Below are 27,798 nucleotides of genomic sequence, written 5' to 3'. Positions count from 1 at the left end.
GTGTTATCTTGAGCAAGTCTTCTTTATCTCCTTAATCCATGCTTAGCTTAGCCCCTTAGCTTAAAGGGGCAGACATCCTCTCCCTTTTTCATACAACTATATTTAATAGTTCCCTTTTAGCAAATGCGTACTTTATGACAGGCACAGTGCTAGTTCCTTTATATGCCTATAGCATATAATCTGCATAAACAACCTTATAGAATAGGTAACATGATCACCATTTTACAGACAGAGAAACTATAACTTGTACAAGATCACACAGTTAAAGAGGGGGAACTGGAATTAGATTCAGGGTTTTCCTGATAGCAAAAGCTAAGCTCCTAACCACCGTCCTACCTCATAATTCTGCTGCTTCTCAGAACTCTGTGAGCCTCGGTCTACGGATCATTGATCACACAAATAGCTTCTCTTAGTGCTTGTCACCACTTTGCAGGCTGACCTTATTGAGCTCAACCTTGGAATCACCATGTGGCACTGGCTTCCAAAGGGCAAATGCTGATTATGGTCACAGGCCACAAAGAAACTGAACTTCTATTGAGAGAATCTCTATGCTGCATCATTTTATCTGCATGACAAAAGTCATTTGCCCTATTTTCATTTCTTTCTCTGGTGGTGTTGTAATAACAGTGTCTTTAGTCAGGATTAACAAGTAACTAACTTATTTACTTTGGTTGCCAATAAATAACTATAGCCTGTTAATAATTATGCATGTGTTTTATGTGGCCTTAGATAATCTAAGAAAATCTTATGCATCTAACATTCTAAATTGGATGAATATGGCTTCACACTTGGTCTCCTATTATATAACTCTCCATTAACAAAAAGTAGATCACATAAGGAAAAAAACTTGAATACTTGAAGTAATTTACTAGTACATTTTATAGTGACACACTAATATAGGACTTTTATTGTTACCTAAATATAAAGTTTTGCTCAATTAATATCAAATAGTAAATCTAATAAGTTTTCTTGTTTTAAAGTATACCAGATCTGTCACAAATGTCTTGAAATATATTGTATATACACCTTTATGTGAGCTGTGTGTACATTTTTTAGTGCTTTTATATTGTTAGCTCAATGAAGGTAATATGAGTCCTAATTTATCTTTTAGCACATCACAATGCCAAATACAGCACCTTGCAAATAGTAGATGTTCATTGATTGTTTTTGACTTAGTGAATAAGTTAGTCTGTACTAGGTTGAACAGAGTTGCAGTCCTAAATTTGTTCTTTCATCATTTCACTCTGCATAATTAAAGAAGCTTTACTAAGATGATTAAAAATGTGTTATTGAATTCTAAAACAGTGGGATAAAAAAGACCCTGGTTATACCCCTGTAAGGAAGCAGTGGGGATGAGTTTCTCACTATAGGTACATTTAGTGAATTTTATGTGTGATTGAATTAATTGATTTCTCTTAGGAAGGTTAGATATATGATTTCTGGATGGCACTTCATACCTTTTTATTTTACCTTTACCTTGCCAAATATTATTTTTTCCTATTATAAAAGGAAAGTTTATTGTAGAGAATTAACTATATGTTAAAGTCAAAAAAACTAAAATAATCCCTAATCTTATTATTAGTATATAGTCACTCTTAATATTTCTGTATGTTCTTGGTTTGTTTCTCATCTGTATAATTATATACTATTCATGCAATTGGTAACCATGTTTATATAGCATTATAGTATTGCAATACTATAAATTTGCATTTTTAATAAAACTTAAAAAATCTGTTAAAGTACTTTGTGAATTGTAAAATATTTATTTATATGGATGTGGTATGCTTTATTTGATTGTTTTTCTATTATTAGATATTTAGGTTGCTTATAGTTTTTCATTGTCATAAAAATGATCTTTTTTCCATAAATTTCTGCTGGTTTTCAGTTATGTAAGACTTATTCCTATAACCCAAATTACTGAGTAAAAAATGAACTTTGAGTTGATACATACTGCTCAATAGCTTTTCAGACACCGTTTAGCAATTCATACTCCTATCAAAGAAAGGTATATGGAGATGCTATTTCACTGAGGCATCATCAAAATTATTACCTCTACACACGTTTAAGCAGGTAATAAGTAGACTTACTGACTTTAATATGTTGTTTTAATCAACTATGCTCAGAAGAAGTATATAAATTAAATACTTCAGTTTGCTTTCAGAAAGAATTATGAAATATTCTTAAGGGTCAGTAGTTTGGAAGCTGAATGTTGCAACATAGTTTCCACCTACATTCAAATATTTTCAGGTCTAATTGTAAACTGGATACTCTTGTTAAAGCTGGACTTAACATAATCTTCTGTATTGATACATATTTCACTCACAGTTTTGTCAAAATGTGTTGAGTTCAGCCATTACCCATTATATCTAATGTGGTATTAGCATTCCCTCTTATAGTGATCAATCTCATTTCTATATGCTGTTGTAACTTAAAGGTAATGACAATTCAAAGTTTACTTTTATTTATTTATGCATTTTTTCATGAACTGTCTACAAAAGCACCTTTCTTCTTCACCAATATTCTGTCCAAACTGAGTGTGGATGAATCTGAGTAGTTTCATTTTGGAGAGCAGCAGTCATATTTGTATGAGGAAAGGCAACAGTCTTGGAAGAATACCAAAAAAAAAATCATTTTTAAGTGTTTGCCTCATTCTCCAGTGAAAGCATTTGCGTTTCAGAGGCCATGGTGAGTCTTGGTCCCTACTGGTACTTGTTTTTGATCACACTGCTAAGGGACTCTAGGTATGTGTATATTCAGACATATAATATAAATTTTGGGTAATCTGAAATATCACTTGGGGAAAATATTGATAAAAAATAATTCACCTCTTTATGTACTACAATCTTTCCTACTTCTCTGCAGAAATTATCTCAACATAAATACTGATTCCAACTCAGTAAATTAAGTTTTACTTATGTATTTGTTTTGCATTTCAGAGTACCTGATAAATTGCAAGTCTGTTTGTGCTCTGTAGCTGCACAGGTATGTATAAGAATTACCTATAGCTATGTAATTCTATGTATTAACTGACAAGTTACTACATTTTTGTGTATTAAATTGCTTATAGATTTTATAATGTGAAAATGCTGTTTTGATTGCTTATAAATGTTGACAACTTCAAAAGAAAGTATATTTTATACTATATTGCATTTCATTATAAGAATCACATAAACATTTCTAAGATTTGATGAGGCAGAGTATTATTAATTACAAAGCATTCATCTGGCGAAGAGATTAGAGAATATTTTTTGGAACTGTACAATTAAAGCTATTGGTGATATGAGATGAAACTATTGCAACACCAGTATGTTGTTGACATTATTTTTTTTAAACTTTTTTTTTTTTTGCTATTTTTTAGTTTATTTTCTGTGGTGGTTGCTTTAGGTACAGAGTAGTTGCAGATGTACTGTCTGCTGCACCGTCTCAAGCACAAGACAAATGGGAAAAAAAAAAAATGTTTGCACCTGTTTGAAATCTCAACCATGCAGTGTCGTGGTTCCTGGGCAACAGGCAGGGATTCTCAAAAGCTTGGTTGCACCTGCTCAATTGTTGCTTGCAGCTGTGTCATATGAGTGAGCGCACAGAGAAGCTTGTTAGTAGTTTGCTTATGCTGTGACGTATTTTGTGTACTCAGAGTTTGAAAGATTCTTATTTGATGTAGACCTTGAACTATTACATTGGTTTACTATAAAACTCACTGGTTTTAGTTCCCAAATATTTTCTCCAAATCCTCTTTGTTTTGTGTTTTCAATTTTGCTTTCATAACTATCGACTGCCCTTGATAACGTCTATGCTAGCTTCTGTAAAGGAGACCTAGGAGAGTAGATCTCTCTAGATAACTGGGATGATGGTAATTTTTGTCCTGGTAGAGACATTTTGTGTTTGGCTCAATTTTACCATGTTGGCAGCCCCACTGTGAGGCTGGATGTAGTTATTGATCCATTTAGCTGAACAGATTTGAAAGCATTTGGCTATTAGTGGACACATGGGGCATATTCAGAAAATTTAAGAGTATATTGTAAGATGATTTCTTGATTTGTGCATGTGTCTCTGTTGCAGTTGGGGTGGAATTGAGAAAGAGAGAAAAAGAGTGAATATTAAATAATAATCCTAGAAAAGGGGCTAAAGTCCAGGTGCAGATTTTAAGGATGGAATATTATCCTTTAATTAAATACTAGATACCTGCTATTTTTTAAAAATTGTTACTGGTAGTGAAATTAAGTTTATTTTAGTTAATAACTTTATATATTTTCTGATAAGTGTATCTATATTTCAATATAGACAAGCTATTATAAACTATTTTATACTAGTTAGGTAAAGTTCTAGAAATGCAATACAAAAGCTGCAACTCAATATAAAAGTATTTCATTAACTTACTCAGTAGTTTCAAATTCCTGATATCAAAAACTTACTCAAATGACTTGAATTATTCTTTTTAACATACTAAAAAATTTTCAGTTATTTCCATCAATATTTTGTAACCCAAATCTTAAGAGGTGGTGTATCTTTTCCATTTATTGGCTTATTTGAAATCTATATTTTAAAGTTGCTATAATATGAATTTAACTAATCTCTTTGGGCGTTGGAAACATGGGTACAAAGGTAAATAGAAGATTGGGACAGCCCTTTAATACAATGCCCTGTACATAGTAGTTGGTCAATAAATGTTGAATGAGTGCATTTATGAATAAAACATTTCTGGAGTTGTATTAGAAATAGAGAGATTGTGTCCTAGAAACTTATTATTTGTTATACATTTTAGATGAGTCTTGATGGACTTTAGTTCTCATACTGTCAATTATATAGAGATGAGAATACTTATACATCTCATTCTTAAAATGAGAAATTAATATATAAGAATTGATCTTCTCTCATTATAATCAAGAATTGAAATAACACTATTTGCAATATGCTTTATATTCATTTTTGCTGACTATGAGAAAAGTAGTATTATTCCCATCATACGCATAAGGCTGAATCATCCATGGGCATACTACTTGTCACTTTGGAAATACTTCACAGCATATAAATAAAAATACTTCCGTGTTATATGATAATGCCTTAGCTTTCCTGAGCACTCACTTGTGTGCTTTCTCTCTCCCTCCCTTTCTCAATTTCACTAAAAACACAAAAATAAAATGTGTTGGCTTTCTTTGGGTTAGGTAAGATAAGAACATTAAAAATATGTTAAGTATTTTGCCAAGTAAAAGTAATGGACCTTATATTTACTATATACATATTTAGAATTATGGTTTCTATTACACACTAAATTCCAACTGCAAATAAATAGAAGTAAAGCCACGCAAAAGTAGAGTCAGAATTGAGCATTACCTGCTTCAGATAGACCTTTCTAAAGTTCCATTTTGTGTGGCATGAGGCAGTCACATAAGAATGACACAGGTCACATAATGAGCCAATATCTATTGCATCAAAACATCTTGTTTAGGCTTCTCAAATTTTAGTAGCTCTGGTGTGTGACATTCGAGGGTACTTTTAGGTTTGAAAGTACCTTAGCTTTTCTTCCACCTTAGTTTATACCAGTAGGTATGAGGCCAATATCAAGGACATCATTTTTCCCCCTCTGAACCTTAGTGTGGTAGATTAAACAATATCCTTCTGCTAGTCTCAACATTAGAAATTAAGAGATGAGCCAAGAATGTGTTTGCTAGAATATTAATCAATAAAACCTACAGATATCAGCAGCTGCTTCATTGGCCTGTCTGGAATCTTAAGGAGGGAGAAATTGCTAAGCCATAGGATTATAGTTTGGAATCTCAGGAATTATAGTCTGGAATCTCAATGAGGGAGATATTGCCAAGCCCTAAGATTCCTGGGTATTATTGTAGGTTCCCCTGTGATTTTCAGGGTTAAAAAAATAAAAGAAGAAAAATCCACATTTATTGAGAACATAGCATACCTAATTTTCTTTCTTACCTTTCTTCCCTTTTCCCCTTTCTCATTTCCTTTCTTTCTTTTATTCCACATGGTAAATGAATATCTACTATTTCCTAGACATAGTGCTAGGATAGATGAATAAAACAAAATCCATGTTCTCAGTGAGCATAGAGGCTAGTGGGAGACAAGGTATACCAACAGAGTTCTTTCTGGCTTCACCATTACCAATGCTAATACTAATACTACTATAGACTCAAAGTCAAGTTACCTGATCTCCCTGTTGCTTTGTTTCATCGTTTATAAAATTGGAAAAGTAATAGTATCTACCTCATATTTTGTTGTGTTCAGAGTTAGATAACACACTACATGTAAGATATATAAGATTCTTAGTCCAGTGGTTGGCACATAGCAAGTATTAAATAAATCTTAGCTATACTATTGCTATTTCTGTTGGCACCACTACCACTACGACTACTACTTCCATCATCACTACTACAACTTAGATACTGAAGAATGACCATACAATTGCCTGGGGGGAGAGATCCTGGTCTGAGCATTGCCATAATGATTGAACTCAAAGGTTCTAAGTAAAATTACCTGTCCTTCCTTTAGATGAGATCATAAATATCATAAATCAGCAAACTGAATCTAAAAGACCTTCATATAACCTTTTATTTTTTTCTAAATTTTATTGTGGTAAAATGTACATAATATAAAATTTACCATTTTAGGTATACAGTTCAATGGTATTAAGTGCATTCATAACGCTTGTACTACCATCACCACCATCCATCTCCATAATTCTTTAATCCTATAAATCTAAAATGCTATACCCATTCATATGTAACACCCCTTTCTTCTTTCCTCTCAGCCCTTGGCAACCACCATTCTATTTTCTGTATCTATCATCTTGACTACTGTAAGTAGTCATCTAGTTGGAATCACCCAGTATTTGTCTTTTTGCATATGGCTTATTTCAGTTAGCATAATGTGTTCAGGGTTTATCCATGTTGTAGCACATGTCAGAATTTCTTTCCTTTTTAAGGCTGAACAATAATCCATTATATGTATATATTAATACCATGTTTTTCTTATCCATTAATCCATCAATAGGGACACTTAGGTTGCTTCCATGTTATAGTTATTATAAATAATTCCTCTATGAACATGGGTATACACATATCTCTTGAGGACCTGCTTTCACTTTATATATATATATATATATATATATATATATATATATATATATATACTCAAAAGTGGAATTGTTAAATCATGAAGTAATGCTATTTTTCATGTATTATTATAAGATTAATTTATTTTAAATTGATTAAAGTCTTTCAGTTTGTATTTGTGAATGGCATTGCTTTCTTCATAAGGAGAATAAGCTAAATCAGATTTAGCAAGAAGACATGTATGTTTATGTGAGTTCAAATGCTTTAAAGGAGTCTGTGAAAACCTTAAATAAACCAGCATCTTGGAAGCCAATGATGTTCTTCAGATATCTGGATTCTAAATCTGTTGCTTGAAGTTGAATTTAGGAGCTTTGGATTCCAAGTGACCGGCACTGAAAGCCTAGCTCTGCAATCCAGTAGCTATGTGACTGGATCAAGGTTGCCTAAGCTTAGTTAAGCCTGTGTAATGTGATGGTAGTTATGTCTACTTATTTATTGGTGGATATGAGGATTAAAGTGAATAAGCTATACAGAATACTTTATTTGATACATAATATCTACCAGTATTCCCTACATATTAATTTTTTTCTCTCTTCTTTTCTTAAAATATAAATATTGCTATGATGGACAGTATAGGAATTTGAAAGAAGTGTGAATTTCTTTCATTAAGAAAGTCAATTTTGGCAAAGGTATGGCTGTGGTGATAGCTGTTGAGTATCTTGATTATCTCATTTCAGCTTGGTTAGACTCACAGTTTCTAACTGTGCATGCTACATTTCTGTAGAAGGCTGGGGCTGGAAGAAAAACTTAAGATGAGGATGATCACATTTACTTCAATGTTTATTGATTATAGAAATATGTCGTGCAGTGGAAGCTCTTGTTGATACAGCCCCAGATAGTTCTCATCCCTCCTTAAAAGTCAAACACAAGCAATCTGTGCAAACAATGAAGAACCCATAATTGCCAAGGTACCTTCACATGCTTTCTAGTGAACTAAAGGTAGTTCTGTTGGCAAGGTTGTCACATTCTAAGCAGCCTCAGGTTTAGTGAGCATAGCTGTCAATGTGTAGATGGCTGTGTAAGGTTTCCTTTCTTTCTTGAGAAGGAAATTAGTGTAGTAAAATATCCCGATTCCCTTCTATGTAAACTCAACAGTAGAAAAGTGGATTTGTGAATTTATATGTATGATTTTCCCTTAATCATCTTTAATAAAAACTAGATGATCTTAATTATAATAAACCATTTTTCTCTGCCAGGCTATTTATATTGTAGCAGTATCTTTCTGAATAGCAATCAGAAAAGGATTCTTTAAAAATAAGAGAAAAAGTACTAGATTATATGTGGAATTGTTCATTACTCACCAAAGGTAATAGAGTTGACTTGCCTAATGTCAAATGTATAGTTCTGACCATGATTAATCAAGGTAAACATTGATGATTAATGAAGTTTTCATTTAATTGGGCCTTAGTTTTCTACCATAAACCTGGAGGCTTAAACAGAAATTTGTTTTCTTAACAGTTTGGAAGTCTGAAATCAAGGGTTATATCAGCAGGGTTGGTTTGTCTGAGGGCTGTGCAGAAGGGTCTGTTCCAGGCCTTTCTCCTTGATTCATAGATGGCTGTCTCCTTCCTAGGTCTCTTCACATTGTCTCTTCTTTATGAGTGTCTGTGTCTAAATTTCCCTGCTTTTAAAAGGATACTAGTCATATTGAATTAGGGCTCACCCTAAAAAGCTCAGTTTTGACTTGATTGCCTTTGAAAAGATCTGGTCTTCAAATAAGATCACATTTTGAGATACTGGGGGCACGGACTCCAACATGTGTTTTTTATTTTTTGTTGTGTGTTTTTTTTTTTTGGTGGGGGGGCACAATTCAACTCATAATAGTTAAGTTAATGATAGTTAACATTTATTGAGTGATTTTCTATTTCATCTATTATATTTATATTTTTGATAATCATTACAACAACCCTATTAGGTAGATATTTTCCCCATTTTACAGGTGAGAGAGCAAAATCTCAGAGAAGATAAGTAATTTGTCCAAAGTCACACAGCTAGTAAATCAAATACTAGTATTTGATTCCAGCATCTCATGTTGCTTTTTAAATGGATAAGCTTCACAACAACTTAGTCAAAAGCCCAAAACACTTTGAGCATTTCAGAGTATTTTTGTCATTGGAACTTGTGCCAAAAGACGTTTTATTTATCAAGAACAATGCATTATGTGATTGTGTAAATGCCCAATCATCGCCTACGTCTTCAGTCCTTAATCTTTTGCTGACAGTTTCTTTGAAGGCTTAGTGCTTTAGCTCTCCTGCACCTGAAAAAGCTTTTGAACAGCATGGATTCTGCACATAGACTACATGGGTTGATTCTGGACCCCATTTGTGTGGATGACATTGAGAGACAGTCATGCTCAAAGTCTGCCACTGAGCATGTGTGCTTTCTGCTCTCCCTTCCTCCTTCTCTCTCCTCTCCCTCATCTTTGTTATTTCACTTTTACTGGGTAGCTTGCGATTTTTTCTTTTATTCAGTCCCTGCCATGAGTGATAAACATTGAAAAGGGATGTGTGTAAACAATGACAAACTAGTGAATATTTCTGCTTATGTGAAAACCAGTGCTCTTATGGGTGTGTACTATAGACTGCCCAGCCTTATTATTATCCATTCACTCTAAAGAGCGAGTAGAATTATGTACCTTCTATAAGTTTCCTATCTTACCAATGAAAACAGTTTGTTTCTCACTTTGAAGTTTTAAAGCAGAACTTGCTCATGACCCAATTTCACTAATAATTCTCTTAAGTAACCCTTGTACTCATTTATAAGATTTTTTTCCACCCACTGTCTGTCTAGCCTGGTTTAAAATTTTTATATATGTACTTTTAAAAAATTGATTAGCTGGAGAGCTGCCCATTCCTCTGTGCTGTATAATAAGGATTTAAAAACTGCACACTGAATTCTGTATAGTGTAATTAAAACTGACCCACATTTGGACCTGAGTACACCAGGACTTAGCCAAACTTGCCATGAGCTGAGTTCTGGTGGCAGATGGGAACTAATGAGGACACACTCCACTCCAGAATTTCCCAGCTGCTTGGCCCCTTTTTGTACAAACAAGGTTTGGAGCGAAGTCCGGATCCCAAGAGCATGTTCTGTAAATGTGCTGTACCCAATGATTTGGGAAATGTTCTCACAAAATCAGGCTGTTTCAAGGTATCCTTAAGGCCTCAGCTACTGTCAGATTTAAAACATGAAAATTCAAAGGGGCCTTTTATGCTCTCTCCAACCAATTTTTAATTTTCAAGTGAATAAAAATCACGTTTCCCCCCTGTTTTTCTCCTATGCCTGGCGATGGAATGATCGTTTATATCCAAACCTGGAAATTTGCAGGTAGTTATTTTGGAGACAGTTGTACATCAGGATAGACTACGTCTCCTTGCAACCTATGGATCTCTTCAACTGGTTTGATGTCCTGGGACTATTCAGGCAGATGTAATTGAATCAGTTTGAAGCAGCTGTAGCTGGCATGTGGTCTCTCAGATTGCTAGCACCTGCTTGTTTTTTTGCAACTCACTAGAGTGAGAGAAGTGCCAAAACCAGCATTGGTCTTGGAGCAGATAAAGCACTCCAGATCTTATATCCCGTTCCCCTTCCAACCTAGTCACATCGTCACTGGTGCCGGAATTAATAAAACCCTTTTCATGATTAGGTCTGAGGTATACTTTTACTTCTCATTCTTCTCAGTATTCAGATGCTGACAGTACTGGCCATGTTAGTCCAAAATATATAAAAAAAAAAAAAAAAGAGAGAGAGAGAGAGAATATAATGGTGATCAGGTGGCTTTGGGGCTCTCTTATCATTAGACAACTGGGTAGCCTGTGGTTTTCAGAATCATTTAAATGAACACACCAAATTCATTTACTGTTCCAGCACAGTCTTATTGGCACAGAGAATGAGCAGTTAATGTATAACAAACTGTGAGCTGTTGTGGAATATGATAAATACACTTCCTTAGCAGGGGGAATGTAAAATGGAGCTATTTCTCCAATGCAAGCTCTAAACTAATAGACGTGGATTTCTTCAACACTTACTATGTGCAAGGAGATGCAGTCTACTAAAAAGGGATCAAAATTCTAGGCCATAGTAAATATATAAAATATATTTTAAAAGATAGAGATTTAGAATGTTTTTAAAGATTAAGTCCACTCAGAAATAGTTGTTATGCCTTATCTTCTCTCTTTTTCATTTTATTATTTGGCAGGCATATATTTAATCCTTAAATGTTATCAATATCCTAATGTTTTATTTGAGCCTGGTGATGATAAAAACAACATGTTTGCTTAAATTTTATAGTTTATGTTACAAAGTTCCTCTTAAATGTGTTTAATATTGAGAGTATTTTGAGAGAAGCTATGAGATAAGTGGAGTTTATGAATAATAGGAGTAGGAGTAAATTCTTAAAAAGGTTATTTCATTATCATCAGCAGATGCGTATTTTTCAAGGCATGACTATGTGCTGTGGACATAGAGAAGTATCTGTGGTCCTTGACTATAGGACTCTTATTATATACTTAAGGAGATGGGACAGAGATTTACAAATAAAATAAAATAAGCCACTCCCAGTGTCAAACGCATGCTTTAGACCCAGATTTGGTGTCAAGTGAATTCTATAAAAATAAAGAAAAATCAGGCACTCTAACTGCCAAATGAATATTCTAGACCCAGTGTTCCTCTTCTCCCCTTCACTGCTCATGAAAGACATCACCAGTCCATTACGGCTCTCTCTGCCACTGAACCAGAACTTGACCTCAGAATCCTCCTGAAGACAGTACTTTAGACAACCATTTCCAACTGATGGAAGTTGCATGTAAAATGAAACCCATTTGCCACTTCTGAAAAAATTATTAAGTGCTACATATGTTTAGTGGAGGCAGAGATCTCTGTGAGCTGACAGGAAGAGGCTAGACTTGAGCTGGACCTTGAAAAAAAAACCCTGAACTAGAAAGGCGAAAGTAGATTATTGGCAAACTGAGGAGTAATGTGAACAAATGAATTAAGATTGGGATTAGATGGCATAATCAATATACCTCAGCTGTAAATAAATAAGTGGTTATATAATTATTAGTTTAATGTTTTTCTCCTCTTCTAGTATGTAAACTCTGTGAAGTATGATTTATTATAAAATGCCTCCTTGGAGAGACCTTCGCTTACTTCTGTCTGAATTAGGTCTCCCATATGTTTCCATAGGCTCTTATTCTTTTCCTTCATATATACAGTTTACCTCAGTTTGGGGAGTACCTTCTCACTGCCAGGATTCTGTGTGAAGAATTGAGGGGGGACTCAAAGAGGATTTTTTTTTCTTTGTAAATGTTTATAACAACAATTTTTTAAAATCTGATTTTTATTTTTATAAATACTGTGGCACTCTCAAGAGTGGCCTAGGGGAATTTCTATTTTAACTATAGCATTTAAGAATTTTACTATATATCCCTGGTTTCAGGGAATAAAGAAGCAAAATATTGGAGTAGAAAAGGTTATGGGGTTTAGAAACAGAGGAGCTGGATTTAAGTGTCTCTGCCATCACTTATGGGCTGTGAGATATAAGGCAGTCCTTTATGTGATATTATGCTCAGTTTCTTCATCTGTAAATTAGAGATGACAACATACCAAAGCACTTTGAAATTAAAAACAGCCCTCTTCTTTCTTTTATCCTTTGTCATCATCATAATTCGGTTCTGAAACCATGTAATAAAATATGGCCTACCATATAGACCCTTCTTTCTTTACCACATTTATTATTTGCTCTAGCTAGTGTAGATTTACTCTTTGCTTTGAATAGAGCATTATACTTATCAACAAAGAAGCAAGAATTCAAGAAATATTAATATTTACTGGTAAGTGATTTGCTCCTCAGTAATAATTATCTCTCATTTGTAATATTACTGCTTAATATCAATAACTTGTATATTAATATTTAAAGTAATTGTTTTATACCAATCCAAAACATTGCCTTTTGTGATTTATTTATTGTTTATCCACTGATTCATTTAATGCAAATTATTCTAGCCATTGAAAAAACTGAATTCACTTTCTACCTAATTAAATATGAATGCCCTAATTATCTATATCGCCATTTTACTGAACTTATAGTGTTAGGATACCAATGTCTAAGAAAAAAATTCGAATATAAAATTATAAATACATTCATCTCTGAGTTGTAAGAACCATTTGTTCCCACCTTTATAATATTTGGTGACTCGATCAGAGAAGATTGATTAAAATTTATTAACTACAGAAGCAATTTTATTTACTAATAGTAATTACTGCTCACCTCTTAGTTTAAAAAACACAAAAAGAAAAAAAAAAAACAATTGATATTTGTAGTCTCCTAAAAAGTTAATGTCTTTATTCTTTCCTCTTTGGAATATGTAATGTTTAGTAATTAATATCTACATGAAGCAGCCTTACAATTTTGAGGTTAAGGGAAACTATGACTATAATTTCTAATTTAAAAAATACATATCTTTTTTTGCATAATTAGAGTCAAAATGTGTGGATATTTCTTCCCTCACAGTATATTTTATTTAAAGTATTTGAACTCTTCACAGTATTTACAATTCTCATTTTTTGTTAAGTACATCAAAACAGAATTATAAGTTATGACTTTAAAGATAAAACATATTTAAATGAACTAAGAATCAACTGAAATTTGATATTTAATTAAGTGTAGCCACATGATGTATATATAGAAAATGAATAGGCATATTGAAAATTAACTATCTTAGTCTGTTTGTGATGCTATAAAGGAATACCTGTGGCTGTATAATTTATAAAGAAAAGAGGTTTATTTGGCTCAGAGTTCAGCAGATTATAAAAGAAGCATGGTGCTGGCATCCATCTACTGGGCTTCTGGTAAAGTCCTCGTGCTGCTTCCGCTCATGGCGGAAGGTGAAGGGGAGCCAGTAGGCAAAGATCACATGGAAAGAGCAGAAACAAGAGAGGGGGAAGGAGCTAGGCTCCCTGAACAAGCAGTTCTTGGGGGAAGATTCACAGGAACTAATAGAGTAAGAACTCACTCATTATCATCAGGATAGCACCAAGCCATTCATGAGGGATGAGCCTCCATGACCCAAACACCTTCCATTAGGCTCAATCTCCAGCACTTGGGATCAAATTTCACCATGAGACTTGGCAGGGCCAAACAAACCAAATCAAAACTATAGCATTAACTTAAAAAATTGCTGTTATAATGGCTTAAATTTACATAGCATGTCAGATAGCTGAATTTAGTATTACTTAAGAAATGGTTAATTTTGTATATCTGGAGACAATTCAAACATACTCATTAATCATGCTGGTCTGATACCTCAAGGAAAGCAACGTATACTTATTAGAGTCTTTTCCAGTATCATAGTAGTATATACTCTAGGTCAAAAGAAAATTGATTTACCCCTTGTAAGTTTATTATTTGGCATCATATTTAAATTTCCATTGATCAAAAATAGGTATATTTACTTTCTGAAATAAATATAGGTTAATATATATTATAAATATAGGTTATAAATAGGTTATAAATAAATAAATATAGGTTAATAAATTTAGGTTCTTCAGCAACATAACTCATTTTTCATTTGATGACTAATTGAATTATGTCCAATTAAGTAATTTCAAGAATGCCTTTGCTATTGATACTAAACCATCATAAACTATTAATTATTTATATCAAGATACCACTTAATATTTTTAAAAATATCAATCTATTAATTTTCTTTAAAAGAATTACTAATACCAGTTTAAGACCAGTTTCTGGCTTTCTTGAAAGGATCAGATTAAAAGAGGTTATATCACTTTTGCAGGGCATCTCTATTGGATTTAAGAGAGAACAACTCCAAGTAGAGGATGGTACATTCCTTTTGAGGTTGACTTACTACTTCTAGCAACCATCACTACAACTCCTACGGGAATTTTCTCACCCTGATCTCTTTGTCCTTCTGTGCTGCTATTAATTGTGGGCTTTGCAGTCACCATTTAAAATTCCAAAACTGTTAAACTCTCTTCCTCTTTTTTAGACCTGGAGAGTATAGGGAAAGTGTACTAGTTACCTAGGACTGCTGTAAACTGGGTGACTTAAAACAACAGAAATTTGTTCTTTAGTCCAGGAACCAGAAATCAAGGTACAGTATGGCCACACTTCCTCTGAGGGCTGTGGGTGAGACTCTTTCCTTGCCTCTTTCAGCTTCTGATGGCCCCACGTGTTCCTTGGCTTCTGGCACCATCACTGCAAACTCTGCCTCCATCTTTATAGGACCTTCCCCTTTGTGTCTGTCTCTCTGTGATCTCTCCTCCTCTCATAAGGATACGAATCATTGGATTTAGGACCCACCTTAAATCCAGAATGATTTATTCTCATGATTTTCAATTAACTGAATCTGTAAGGAGCCTATTTTCTAGTAATGTTACATTCTGAGGTCCCAGATGAACATGAAAATTTGGAGGTACTAGTCAACATTCAACCTGCTATAGAGAGTAACATTATTTTTCTGCAGTAAATATCTATGGAAGGCTTATTTACATACTGCCATGATTTGAATATTTGTATGCTCCAAAATTCATGTTGAAATTTAAGCCCTTCTGTGGCAATATTCATAGGTAGGGACTTTAAGAGGTAATTGGGTCATGAGGGCCCATGAATGAATTAACCCATTTATGGATTGATGGATTAATGGGTTGTCATGGGAATGGGACTGGTGTCCTAAAGAGAGGAAGAGGAAGAGATACTTAGAGCTAGCATGCTGAGCACCCTCACCAGGTGATGCTTGCACCACCTCAGGACTCTGTGGAGAGTCCCCATCAGCAAGAAGGCTCACATGACTTGTGCCTTCTCCACCTTCATCTTCCCAGCCTGCAGAACTATAAGAAATAAATTTCATTTCTTATAAATTATCCACTTTCAGGTATCCTATTCTAAGCAACAGAAAACAGACTAAGAAACAGGCTAACACATTTATCCTTTTTTCCCGTCAATAGTTGACAAAGTTTATCCTGTTCTCCATTTATAGAACACTTTCTGCCTCAGTACCTTGATTTTTTAAAGAAAATTAATTGTATTACTCATTCTCTCTCATACCCTTTTAACCTACTGAAACTTCTTTTCATTATAGATTACAAACTTGAGGCAAAGAATAAGTAACCAAAAGGGTTATAGTCACTCCATATATATAGTAGTAGTAAAACTTAAAACTGACATTAGTATCATCCAGCTTTTCTGTGAATCCATGTGTGTTAAGATGCAAATATACTTGTATAGTCCGTGCTACTTTCATATACTTTACTTGTAACCTAAATCATGAGTTACAGAAAATGTTTCCATTTTTTAAAAATTTTTTTAGAGGCAGGGTCTTGCTCTGATGACATCCAAACTGAAGTTCAGTGGCACAGTCATAGCTCATAGCAACCTCAAACTTCTGGGCTCAAGCGATTGTCCTGCCTCAGCCTCCCGAGTAGCTGGGAGTACAAATGCATATCACAATGCTCAGTTAATTTTTTTCAAATTTTTTGTGGAGACAAGTCCTCACTATGTTGCCCAGGTTGGTCTCAGACTCCTAGGTTTTACGTGATCCTCCTGCCTTGGCCTCCCAAAGTCCTGGGATTACAGGTGTGAGCCACTGCATCCAATGTGGAAAAATGTTTTTCTTGATCTCCAGATACTGTAAGCCAAGTATGCACCTGAAATTTAGTATAATAAAGGGACAAAAGTATTGTGCTAGATGATTGCATGTTGAGACCATGAGGTAATCTAATCTCTTTGTTTAGCATCAGCCTGATCTTTATTAGAAAACCATGAATCTGGCTGAGCAAGGCTCAGCTCAGAGATTAATTTTTAACTTTTTGTAGCCAAAAAGGATTTAAACTCAGCTCTGCTCAACTCAAACACCTGTATCCTTTATACTTCCACCAAGTTGATTACCATGTTGTGGGAAATGTTTGTGGATTTTTTTCCCTTTAAATAAGGAGTGGACTATTATTAGGGTGAAGGTGGGCAGAGGGAGCAGAGAGTAAAGTGAAATCATTCCTAAAAGAATTGGTTTATAATTGGAAGGATTTGTTGACCCTTTCTACCTCATGATTGTGAGATATTACAGGTGTGGTTTCTTTAAGAATACTGAATAAAGCAACAATTTGAGTTTTAAACATAGATAATTAAAAATAAAATATTTTTAAAAATAAAAATAGATAATTAGTAGAGTGATTATATGAATTAGCACAGGTTCTGTCTACTGAAAAATCCCTTTAAGTTACATCTCTTTTGGTACACTTCTGCTCTAGATAAAACATAATTGTGTGCTCATAGGACAGAAAAATTTAGAGATAATCATTAGACTTCCCTGCTAACAAAGAAAGGATGAAATAGACATGAAAATTAAATAATTTTCTGAAATAGTAATATAGTTAAATGTAAAAAATATGATTTTGATAATACAAAACTATGAATTGCACTCAAAAGACATTAATTGAATTAACCCATTCTAGTTTATTTTGTTCCTGTTGCTATAAGAACCAAGGAGAAGAAAGAATTCCTTTGCTAGAATGCAGATTTATTTCTGGTGTGGATCAGTCTTCTACCCTGAGTAAACTATCAGAGTTCAGACCTGGTCTCAGGCACTAGAAACAGAGATCAAGATTCTGTACCCTACAGAGCTGACATGCTGGTGAATGTGGTAGTGTGTGTGTGTTTGTGTGTGTGTGTGTGTGTGTGAGAGAGAGAGAGAGAGAGAGACACTAAAAAATTAATAAATACATGAGATATATGCAGCAAGTGGTAGGTGCTATTCATGAAGTACAACAGAAAAAAAGGAGGAGAAAGAATGTTTGGGAGTAGGGGACAGGATTGTGGGTGTCTTTGTGAAATAATAATGCTTGGACTCTACGACTTGAATAATATGAAGGAGCCAGCCAAGGGGAGATCTGGAATACAAGAAATGTGACCTCTAGATTTTTACAGGTTGCTCAGGGTGTGTATCCAAGGAATGCGTGTATTAGAGGAGTGGTAGCAAGGTAGGCACGTCCTATCGACTGATGACAACTACAATTAGGAGCTCTGCTCTGAGGGCAACCTGTTGGTCCTCCCCTTTATCTTCTGAACACAGCAATAATAAGAATTTGGGATTGGATTAAATATGCTTAACCATCTCTTCCTCAAATTTTATCATATCTCCTAAATTTTAAATTATATCTTCTAAAATTTTGTTATATGTGAAAGTAGAAATACATTTGGTCACAAAAAGAGGGCCTGGATACATTCTTACTCTTAGCTCTTTCTAGCAATTCCATTGCCCACTCTGGTATCACGGATTGTTAGAGCAGCCTTAGTTTTTCCCTTTAGTAAATCATACCTTTAAGGAGTAGTATCAGCTCTTTTCCTCTTTTTCTGTACATCAGGCTGAAAGTAAAAATGCAAGGCCATACTGAATATTCTTAGATTTATTTTTTTAATATTAGTCTCAAAGTAGCCGATGATTTAATATAGAACTTTTTGGGAATATACAGTTATCTTTCCATTTGAATTGAGCACAAGAAATCTGTTCTTTTCATCTCTACTTTCCTCCTAAAACAGAAATTTCTCCAAAAGCTTCATTTAAAATAAAATTGTTTATCCATATCTTGACAGGAATGTAGGGTGGAAAATCACTAAAATTGATGAGATTTTATTTAATTTCCCTGAGTTTAATGTGTCTTATTAATTGTACGCTTACCATATTATTTTCCCATCGCTTGTTACTATACCAGGTAACAGTATTACCTACCATGACCTAGGCTGATGCTACATGAAAAAAATGCACATGGAAATAGTCTATGATGAGCATTTGAAAAGCAGAGTAGAAGAACAGCTTCAGAAATGGTTAAGTTTTTAGATAGAGGACTTAAATATTTTACTAGAGAAACTAAAAATCTCTCAATGCTATATTCAGTAGGCTTTACACACATCCTATTTACAAACCAAACTATGGTGTGATTAATAACAGACCATACTTATCAGTTATACCATTAAATCTTACCAAGGAAATTCCCATGGCTCTGTTATTATCACACTGATGGAAACCAGAAATGGAGAAAAGGACTACTTGGTATCCCAGGAATACCACAGTGCACAATTTCCACTGTGTAACTTAGGTGAACATATAATTTGTTATCTAAATAATAAGTGAAAGATTTTGCTTTAAAAAATTATATCCAAGTAACAGGATTATTAAAGTCACAATGAAAGAAAACCATTATCATACCACAAATTAAAAACTAGATAGGGAATACTTCTTATAGTTTATGAGCACATACTGTCTGGATGTAGAATATCACAAACTTTTAAAGAGTGGCAATATATACCTCAATTATAAATGAATTTTGACATTTGTTCCACTCATGTTGTATATATGAGAGCATATATCAAGGACAGATTCAAGAAATTAGCTCAGGCCTTGGCTTTAGATTGGCAGTATATAAGTATACTGTACATACAGTATATATATTTATACAGTATATACAGTATATATTTATATATATAAATACATAAGAAATATATTTTAGATCCGTGTTTGGCAGTCTTGTTTCAGCATTTTGACAGAGCTAAACTATTGAGACCCCAAAGCACTACTTGAGCAGGAGAATAGTCCTTAAGATAATATTTATTCAGTATGTCAAAATGTTCAGCATATACATTGTTTTCTTTTATTATTAATACATGGCTACAGGCTGCATGCAAATACGAAATAGAGAATTGTTTACTGTAGTGGGGTATAGATACTCAAAATTGATTTGTCTTAAACATATTTCCACTATTCTATATTTAATTATTAATACATAAAAGTATGTACTGTTAGAACTATAAGGTAATTTACAGATTATCTTTTCTTTAGCTAATTTGGTTATTTTACAGATAAAGAAAAGGAAAGCCAGTGAAGTTGAATGATTTGCTATAGATGTAGACAAATATAGAATGAGGAATCGAAACAATGCAGGATTCTTTACTTCCATATAATATACCTTTCACCATTTGCTATTTCAATGAACAATTTTTTTGCTATTTTTATTTTTAAAATGCATTCACACACATCTGATAAAGGCCTGATAACTAGAATCTATATAGAACTCAGGAAAATCAGCAAGAAAAAATCAGACAACCCCATTAAAAAGTGTGCAAAGGACATGAACAGAAGCTTTTCAAAAGAAGATACACTAATGGCCAACAAACATGAAAAAACAATCAACATCTCTAATCATCAGGTAAATGAAAATCAAAACCACAATGAGGTATCACTTAACTCCAGTGAGAATGGCCTTTATTAACAAGTCCCAAAACAATAAATGTTGGTGTGGATGCGGAGAAATAGGAACACTCATACACTGATGGTGGGACTGCAAACTAGTACAACTAGTACAATTAGTACAAACTAGTACAACCTCTGTGGAAAGTAATATGGAGACACCTCAAAGAGCTAAAAGTTGAACTACCATTTGATCCAGCAATCCCATTACTGGGATTACCCAAAGGAAAAAAAGACATCTGTACTAGAAGGTTTATGGCAGCACAATTCATAATTGCAAAGATGGAGAAATGACTCAAGTGCCCATCAATACATGAGTGGATTAATAAAATGTGGTATGTGTATACCATGGAGTACTATTCAGCCACAAAAAACGATGATGATCTAGCACCTTTTGTATTTTCCTGGATAGAGCTGGAGCCCATTCTATTAAGTGAAGTAAAAATAAGCACCATATATATTTACCATCAAATTATGTTAATCGATCAATACTTATGTGCACATATAGTTTTAACGTTCATCAAGTGTCGGGCAGGTGGGAGTGGGGAAGAGGGAGTGGGTATATTCATACCTAATGGATGTGGTGCACACCATCTGGAGATTGACACACTTTGAAGCACTGACTAGGGTGGGGCAAAGACAATGTACCCTAAATATTTGTACCCCTGTAATATGCTGAAATAAATAATTAAAAAATATTTTTTGAATAATACACAAGGATATAAAATGAAAAGTATGTTTAATCAATTTACAATACTATTTATCAGATATCATACTGTTCAAGTACTTTTGCATTTTTATTTTCTTAGTACTAAACTTTAGAGATTTTATATGTTTTATAGGTTTTATAGTATTTATACTATGGCATGTCATACTTTTCCTCTTTTATAACAGCTGCGTCATATTACCATTTTATGGATTTAACAAAATACATCTGACCACTGTGTGATTTATGGACATTTGGTTATTTCTAATTACTTGGCTTTTCAAAATTACAAAAAGAGCTTTCTAAATAAATCTTTTTATTTATTGTAATAGTCACATAGTATAATTTCCTAGATGTTTGTATAATTGAAAATTGATAGTTATTAAAAATTTGCCTTCAAAAATATTGCTGTATCATATACTTCTAACAACTGTGCATGAAAAATCCTGGTTTCCCTGAGTCCATCAATACTGGGTTTTAGCAATTTATTCTAATCGGGAAAGTAACAATGATTTTTCTCATTGTTTTGATTTGCATTTCTTTACTTGTGAGTTATGTTAATAATGTTTCAAAATTTCACTGGCCATTTACATTTATTTTTCTGTGAATTGGCTGTTATATACTTTTTTAAATGGAGTTTTAAAAAATATTTTATTTATTTCTATACCCTCTTTGTATATTATGAAAAGTAAAAATTTTTCTGTAATATATGTTAAAAATATTTCTCAGTTTTAATTTGCTTTTTGACATTTGCTATAGTCTTTTTATGTACTTACATTTATCAATCATATTCTTTATGGCTTAGCAAAACTCTTTTATAAAAAAACTACCTATATTTTCTTCTAGTCCATTTATGATTTAGTCTTTTAATATTTACATCTTTGATTCAACCAAAATTTATTTTTATATAATATATATGTTTAAAGTTATTAACACATTTTGAGAATGAAAATAAATATTTATATTTATCACTTGAAATAAAAGAATCAATATTTTGATTCTTTGAATTCCCATGAACTTTTGATATTTTGAAGTCCCATGAATTTCTTAGGAAGGCAGAGATCAGCACTAAGGTCAAAAAAAAATGTATTAGATTGAGAATTGAAATGTCAAAGTTGATGTATTTTTTCTTTATTTATCAATCACTGATGTCTATTGTTTGTGACATAGGAAAGTCCTAAGAAACTTTCTTACTTAAAAGAGTAAATTATATTTTGATGATTTAAGCAATGATTAAATCGGTGAAAGCATCATAGAATAAATCAAACCCCCAGTGAGATACTTTTAACAGCAAATCTAGTTTATATGGTATTGTTAATTTTAGTTACTTAACAGAAGCATTTACCTATCAGTAAGACCCTATAACTGTACAAATGAAATCAAAATGTGAAAGTTATAATTTAAGTGGGACACAATAGCCTGGTGATAAATAAATTTATTTGTATCTTGAAAAGTTCACTTCAAATAGTCATTATTAAAAGGCAATAATTTCATATGTTTTTTGGAAGTTTAAAAAACTACTTGGAGACTCTTAAGGGTTCTGATGTCTGACATCTCTGTTAGGTTTGTAAATAAGTAAAATGTCTATTCAGTTAGAAAAGCAGAATATTTAACAATAAAAGAACATTGTCCAGTTTAATATCTGTTATATTTATGACTACAGTTGACAGAGAGAAGTAAGTATAGGTGAAATGTGAACTCTAAGTGGAGGAGAGGGATCAGGAAATATCATTTAACTTTTTTTCTACTCTTCATTTTATTTTTAATATAATATTTATCTTTTTATTTTAAAAGTAATACACTGTCAATGTAAAACTATTTGAGAAACACACACACACACACACAAACCAGAAAGATGATAATAAAATCACCCATGACACTACTATTACCACTTAGAGAAAAAGTTATTAGTAGTATTTTGATGTGTATATATCTATGTGCATGCAAAAATGTAGGATTATACTCCTTGCATGCTTGTGGGTCCTGATTTTTCAACTAGTATTATATGAACATTTGTTTCTGTTAATAGTAATTTTTCTGACTTTTTTTATTGATTATGTAGTATTCTATATGATTGATGTATTATAATTTACCTAGCCAGTCTCTTATTTTGGGACATGTACGTTGCTTCCAATTTTCTCTATTAAAAATAACCTATGATTAATATCATTGTGAAAACATTTTTTATGAACATCCCTGATTATGTCCTCAGGATAAATTACTATAAGTAGAATAATTGAGTTAAAAGTATATGCATTTTTGAGGCTTTTGAGGCCTTTAGCTGTGTCTCAAAGTATCTGTTCGTTCATATCCTCATCAGTTCTTGGCGTAAAACTTTATATGGTTCAAAGAAAAGCTCTCAGTGGTCTGGCAAGAATGAGTACAAAGAGGTGGGAAGAGGTCAAGCAGAGGTAAGTGATGTTTTTGTCTAAGAGATGTTGCAGACTGCCGCAGGCTATGGAGAACTGCTTTCTCCAAAGGGAACTTGCATTTTCAAAGGCAGCTCAGACTCTGTGTGCTAACTTGGCACAGTTCAAATGCCTCTGTTTACTTTAAGGTAGTGTCCTGGCCCTTCAAACACACGGCGTATTCAGTGATTGAGACCACTTACTCATACCAATCATTGCACACAGAAAATACATAAAAGATTTGTATTCATCACTCAGTATATTTTGCTCCTCAAGTGTCATGAAACATTCAGGGTATATTAACTGGCAAATGCACACCTGGAGTATGTTACTTAGCTTTAGAAACTGCTAATTTAAAAAAATCAAATATTTAATTTTGAGGAAAAAAATCAGTTTTGGATTTTGAGCATATATATCATCTTTCTGTTTGGCCCAATTAACCCAGCAGGTGTGTGTAAATTAGGTCACTAGTTTGTCACCGTGGTAACATGCATTGGGGAGGTGGATCTTAACCACCTCCAACACAGGTGATGTTGGCTGAGTTAGTATTAAGAGGTGCTTTAGAAACAAACAAGGCAGAATTTAATATGTTAAATTCTTGTTTAATATTTAAAATGTTAAATTTAACATGTTAAATTCTTGTTTAGTTAGTGTGAAAAATAGGTCTGATGCTGGGTAGCAACAGATAATATTCTGTGACATGAAAACAAGTACTGCCTCAAATTTGTATTAACGAGAGAGATCTAATGAGCCTTAGAAACAGAAATTTTATGTAAAACTTACTGGCAGTCTCTGAAAGGACAGACACTATACCACTCATAAGGTGATGGTCTCATTTTCTCATGGAGCAAGGGATTTGGGGGTCAGGGTTAGGTTCTCTGGCATTTAAGGATGTGTTTAGAACTACCCCATGGTTTTCAGAGAATCAACAACTTCCTGACTCCTCATTCTAGTGACTAGAATCTAGTGACTAAATAGGGGGTTTTAAAAGGACAGTGTCCAATTATTTCTTTGAAGTGCTATTTTTGATCATTATTCATAGCTGCTTATGGGTTAAGAAGTTGGCAGAGTTGTTCTATGCCAGTACTTCAATGCTAATACAGTTTCGATAACTCAGGCTTCTTCTCACCAGGTGGAAAAATCAGACATGCTTCAAGATCGCTAGTGGAGATTGTGCAATCTGTTTGGCTGCTGAAGGTTCCAAATTATGTGGGCCTTCCATGGCCCCACAGAGTGGTAGAATTTCTTCACTTATCACTGACAAGTTCACACCTCTTTGGGTCATTAAAATTGTAAATATGCATTACCAGATGCAGAAAACAGGACAAATTAATGGTATTAAATATATTTCCAAGGAAATACAGCTTCATGACCACTTCAGCACCCAGATACGGATGATATTTCTGTGGAGCCTCTGGTGCCAATTCATACTTGGCTTTATAATTTTCAGTTTGCCCTCATGTCTTGCCTTGCGTTTGTATAGCTTGTTATAATTTTGAAAAATTGCTGTATACCATATTTATTTTGTGTGATATTTTACATGTGGCATTTTCAGAAACTTGAATTCCCCAGTGTTTATTTTCAGTTGGTTGTGACCACAGCTTTATTACTTATTTTGTGTGTTTTCAATAGTTAATATTTACAAAACACTGAACAAACTCTTCAAGATTGCTTTCTGTAATCTTCTTCTCCATTTATCAAGGATGAGAGCTCTGGAGAGAAGAGCCATAGTGACTCACCCTATGTCACAGAGTAGGTGGATTCACTTTCAAAGGAGAATCAAGGGTTCCTGGTTTTCAGTTCTTTTTTTTTTTTTTTTAATTCCCCAAGAGTCCTGGAGAAATAGTTGACTCAAGTACTCTTTTACCATATATTCCCTCCCTGTATTCAACTTTTCTTTTTCATGGACTCCCCAGTGGACACTGAAAATCATTTCTTTTTGAAGAGCTGGTTCATAGGATAAAGACCTGATGTCTCAGTAAAATCTATTAACCTGGTAAGGGTAAGGTATGCATTGTTCCCCGGAGAACAGTATGCCATATTCTATCCCGTCTGTTTGGGAACAAGGCGGGTGGCAGCACAAATTAGCACTGGAACAGAGCTTTATCACAGTGGAATCCCAGGTTTTGTAGGAATAAGACACGAAACAAAAATAGGTGAAGGGATTAAATCTGTCAAATCTAATAAAGGAAATTATAGTAGATTCAGAGAACTTGTGCCCCCTGAATTTTAGTAAGTAAGCTGGAGGGAAAAATGGACAGTTAAAGAAAGCAGGGCTGTATCTTTCTTTCGTTGTTTGATGAAATAATTTTTGCCCCTATTAAGTGTTATGTTTAAAAAAAGAGAGAGAGAGAGAGAAAGCGCCTAGTATATCTGAAACAAAGAGCTTACACAGTCACTGAACTGGTTGGTTTTTATACCTTCCTTTACTGCGTATTGTCCTTCAGTACAATACAGAGCCATTTCTTTGTTCTCACAAGCTAGCAGTTAAATTGTATGTAAATGTATGCAAATTAGATGCTGTCTAATAAAGAGAGTCATTAGATGGAAGAAATATTTAGTTTAGGGGAAAAAAGCAGGTGTATTATGTAAAAGAAAATGTAAGGCTACAAAAAAGCCCAAACTTTTGTGGACAGTTATAGAAAAAATTATTAAAATAGATTTTTAAAAGACTTACGTCTTCCTGACCTTTCCTTTGTGCTTATATATATGTGTGTGTTTTAAAAATATTTACATATAAAACTAGGGGATTGGCTTCTTTCCCAGAATTACTGGAAGCACCTTCACCAGGAACATTTGGACTTGAATAATCTCCACAGCAGCATTTTCCTTCTTGAATTAAATGAATTGTAAAATGGATGAGTGGCCCAGGAACACTGACTACTCATTTCGGTTCCTTTCCCTTAGGTTCATAGAGGCCTAATGGCTCCATGGTTGGTATCTTGCAATTTGTCTTCTTGGCTATTTTAAGGTTTCCTTTCCATACTTCTCCACCCCAGCCTCTTGAAGGCGAATGTAAGCTCCTTAAGAGATACATAGATTCTCTAAATTCTTTGAGAGGAACCAACAGGTTCTTTTGAACTTGATCAATGCTGAATTCCACATTTAGCACGATGCCTAGCATTTATTAGGCACTCATATTTATTTTTGAATGACTATGTGAGTGAGTGATTTTAATGGTTGGTAAAGTGGTTGTTATGGGTATGTCAAACACCTTTGTACTCTCCAGCATATAGTTAGTGAAGCAATTCCTCAGGTTTGTTTATAGGACTTATATGGTAAATGGGTAGTGAAAAAACCAAAACAAAACATTTTGCTGTCTCATTTCCTCAAGTCAAACAGTAAGAAATGTGTTGAGTGCTCACCATATGTATCACTCATTGTGGCAGCTGTTTGTGGGGCAAAGATGAATAGGCACAATATTTTCTCTCTAGGATCTTCTAGTTTACTAAAGCTATGGTCCCAACCCCCAGACCAGGCCCAGTACTGGTCTGTGGCCTGTTAAAAATGGGCGGTGCATCACGGCCTGAGCTGTGCCTAGCCTGCCCCACCACCCAGCTCTCCACTGCCTGTGGAATCAGATATACAAATATTTAATACATAGCACACTGTACATAATGCAGCTATGGATAAAATATTATGGGAGCATGACAGAGAAAGAGAGAAATTCTGACTGAAGGGTATCAAAGATGGGTTTCTTGAAGGAAAGTGGAATTGAACTAAGCCTTGAAGATAGTAAGGAATAGGTGTTTGGTTATGGTGGGGTGGAGAAAAGCAAGAGTTGCAGAATTTTCTATGTTGTAGTCCCAAATTAATAGTAATGTACTATATTTTCTTCTACTCCCTTGTGAAATTCCAGCAACAGCTTGATTTCAACCTTTGTAAACACAAATGAGGGCTGTGATGGATACAATAATTACTGAAGTAAAATTATAACTCCAAGTCAAAATTTAAATCACATTCAGCCATTAAATAGGAAATAAGGTAAAGTATGTAAAAGGAATTTATAACTTTTTAAGTTTTCAGGCATTATAAGTGTAAAATTTTGTTATTATTCATAATATATAATATTATCCATGGTATGAAATAAAATTTGGAATATAAGAGGTTTTAGGGACCTGGAAGGGAATAACTCATGTATTTCAAGTGTCTTACAGTTTACAAAGCACCTTCCTAAATCATTTTATTTTAATAACAACCATTGAGATAGCAGAGCCATCATTATTATTTTCATTTTACAGATGAGACAACTGAGGTTCTGAGAAGTTAAATCAGCTGGTAAATATCAGAGCCAGGTT

The 27,798-nt window shown here is 33.7% G+C and overlaps 1 protein-coding gene across 12 annotated transcripts in view; it reads left to right on the top strand.

Annotated features, from left to right (window-relative positions):
* The window catches only part of ZBTB20 (zinc finger and BTB domain containing 20), a 760,184-nt gene that overhangs the window by 189,073 nt on the left and 543,313 nt on the right, over nt 1-27,798 (top strand). For all 12 annotated transcript variants that reach the window (XR_012918895.1, XM_076001586.1, XM_076001621.1 and 9 more), the window contains one exon: nt 2,937-2,982. The gene's annotated coding sequence lies outside the window, so the exon portion shown is untranslated. The remainder of the gene's footprint in view (nt 1-2,936; nt 2,983-27,798) is intronic.

Source organism: Microcebus murinus, chromosome 1 (genome assembly GCF_040939455.1).
Source record: "Microcebus murinus isolate Inina chromosome 1, M.murinus_Inina_mat1.0, whole genome shotgun sequence".
Classification (NCBI taxonomy): domain Eukaryota; kingdom Metazoa; phylum Chordata; class Mammalia; order Primates; family Cheirogaleidae; genus Microcebus; species Microcebus murinus.
The sequence above is the reverse complement of the archived record's forward strand: the minus strand, read 5'-3'. Positions and strand labels throughout refer to the sequence as shown.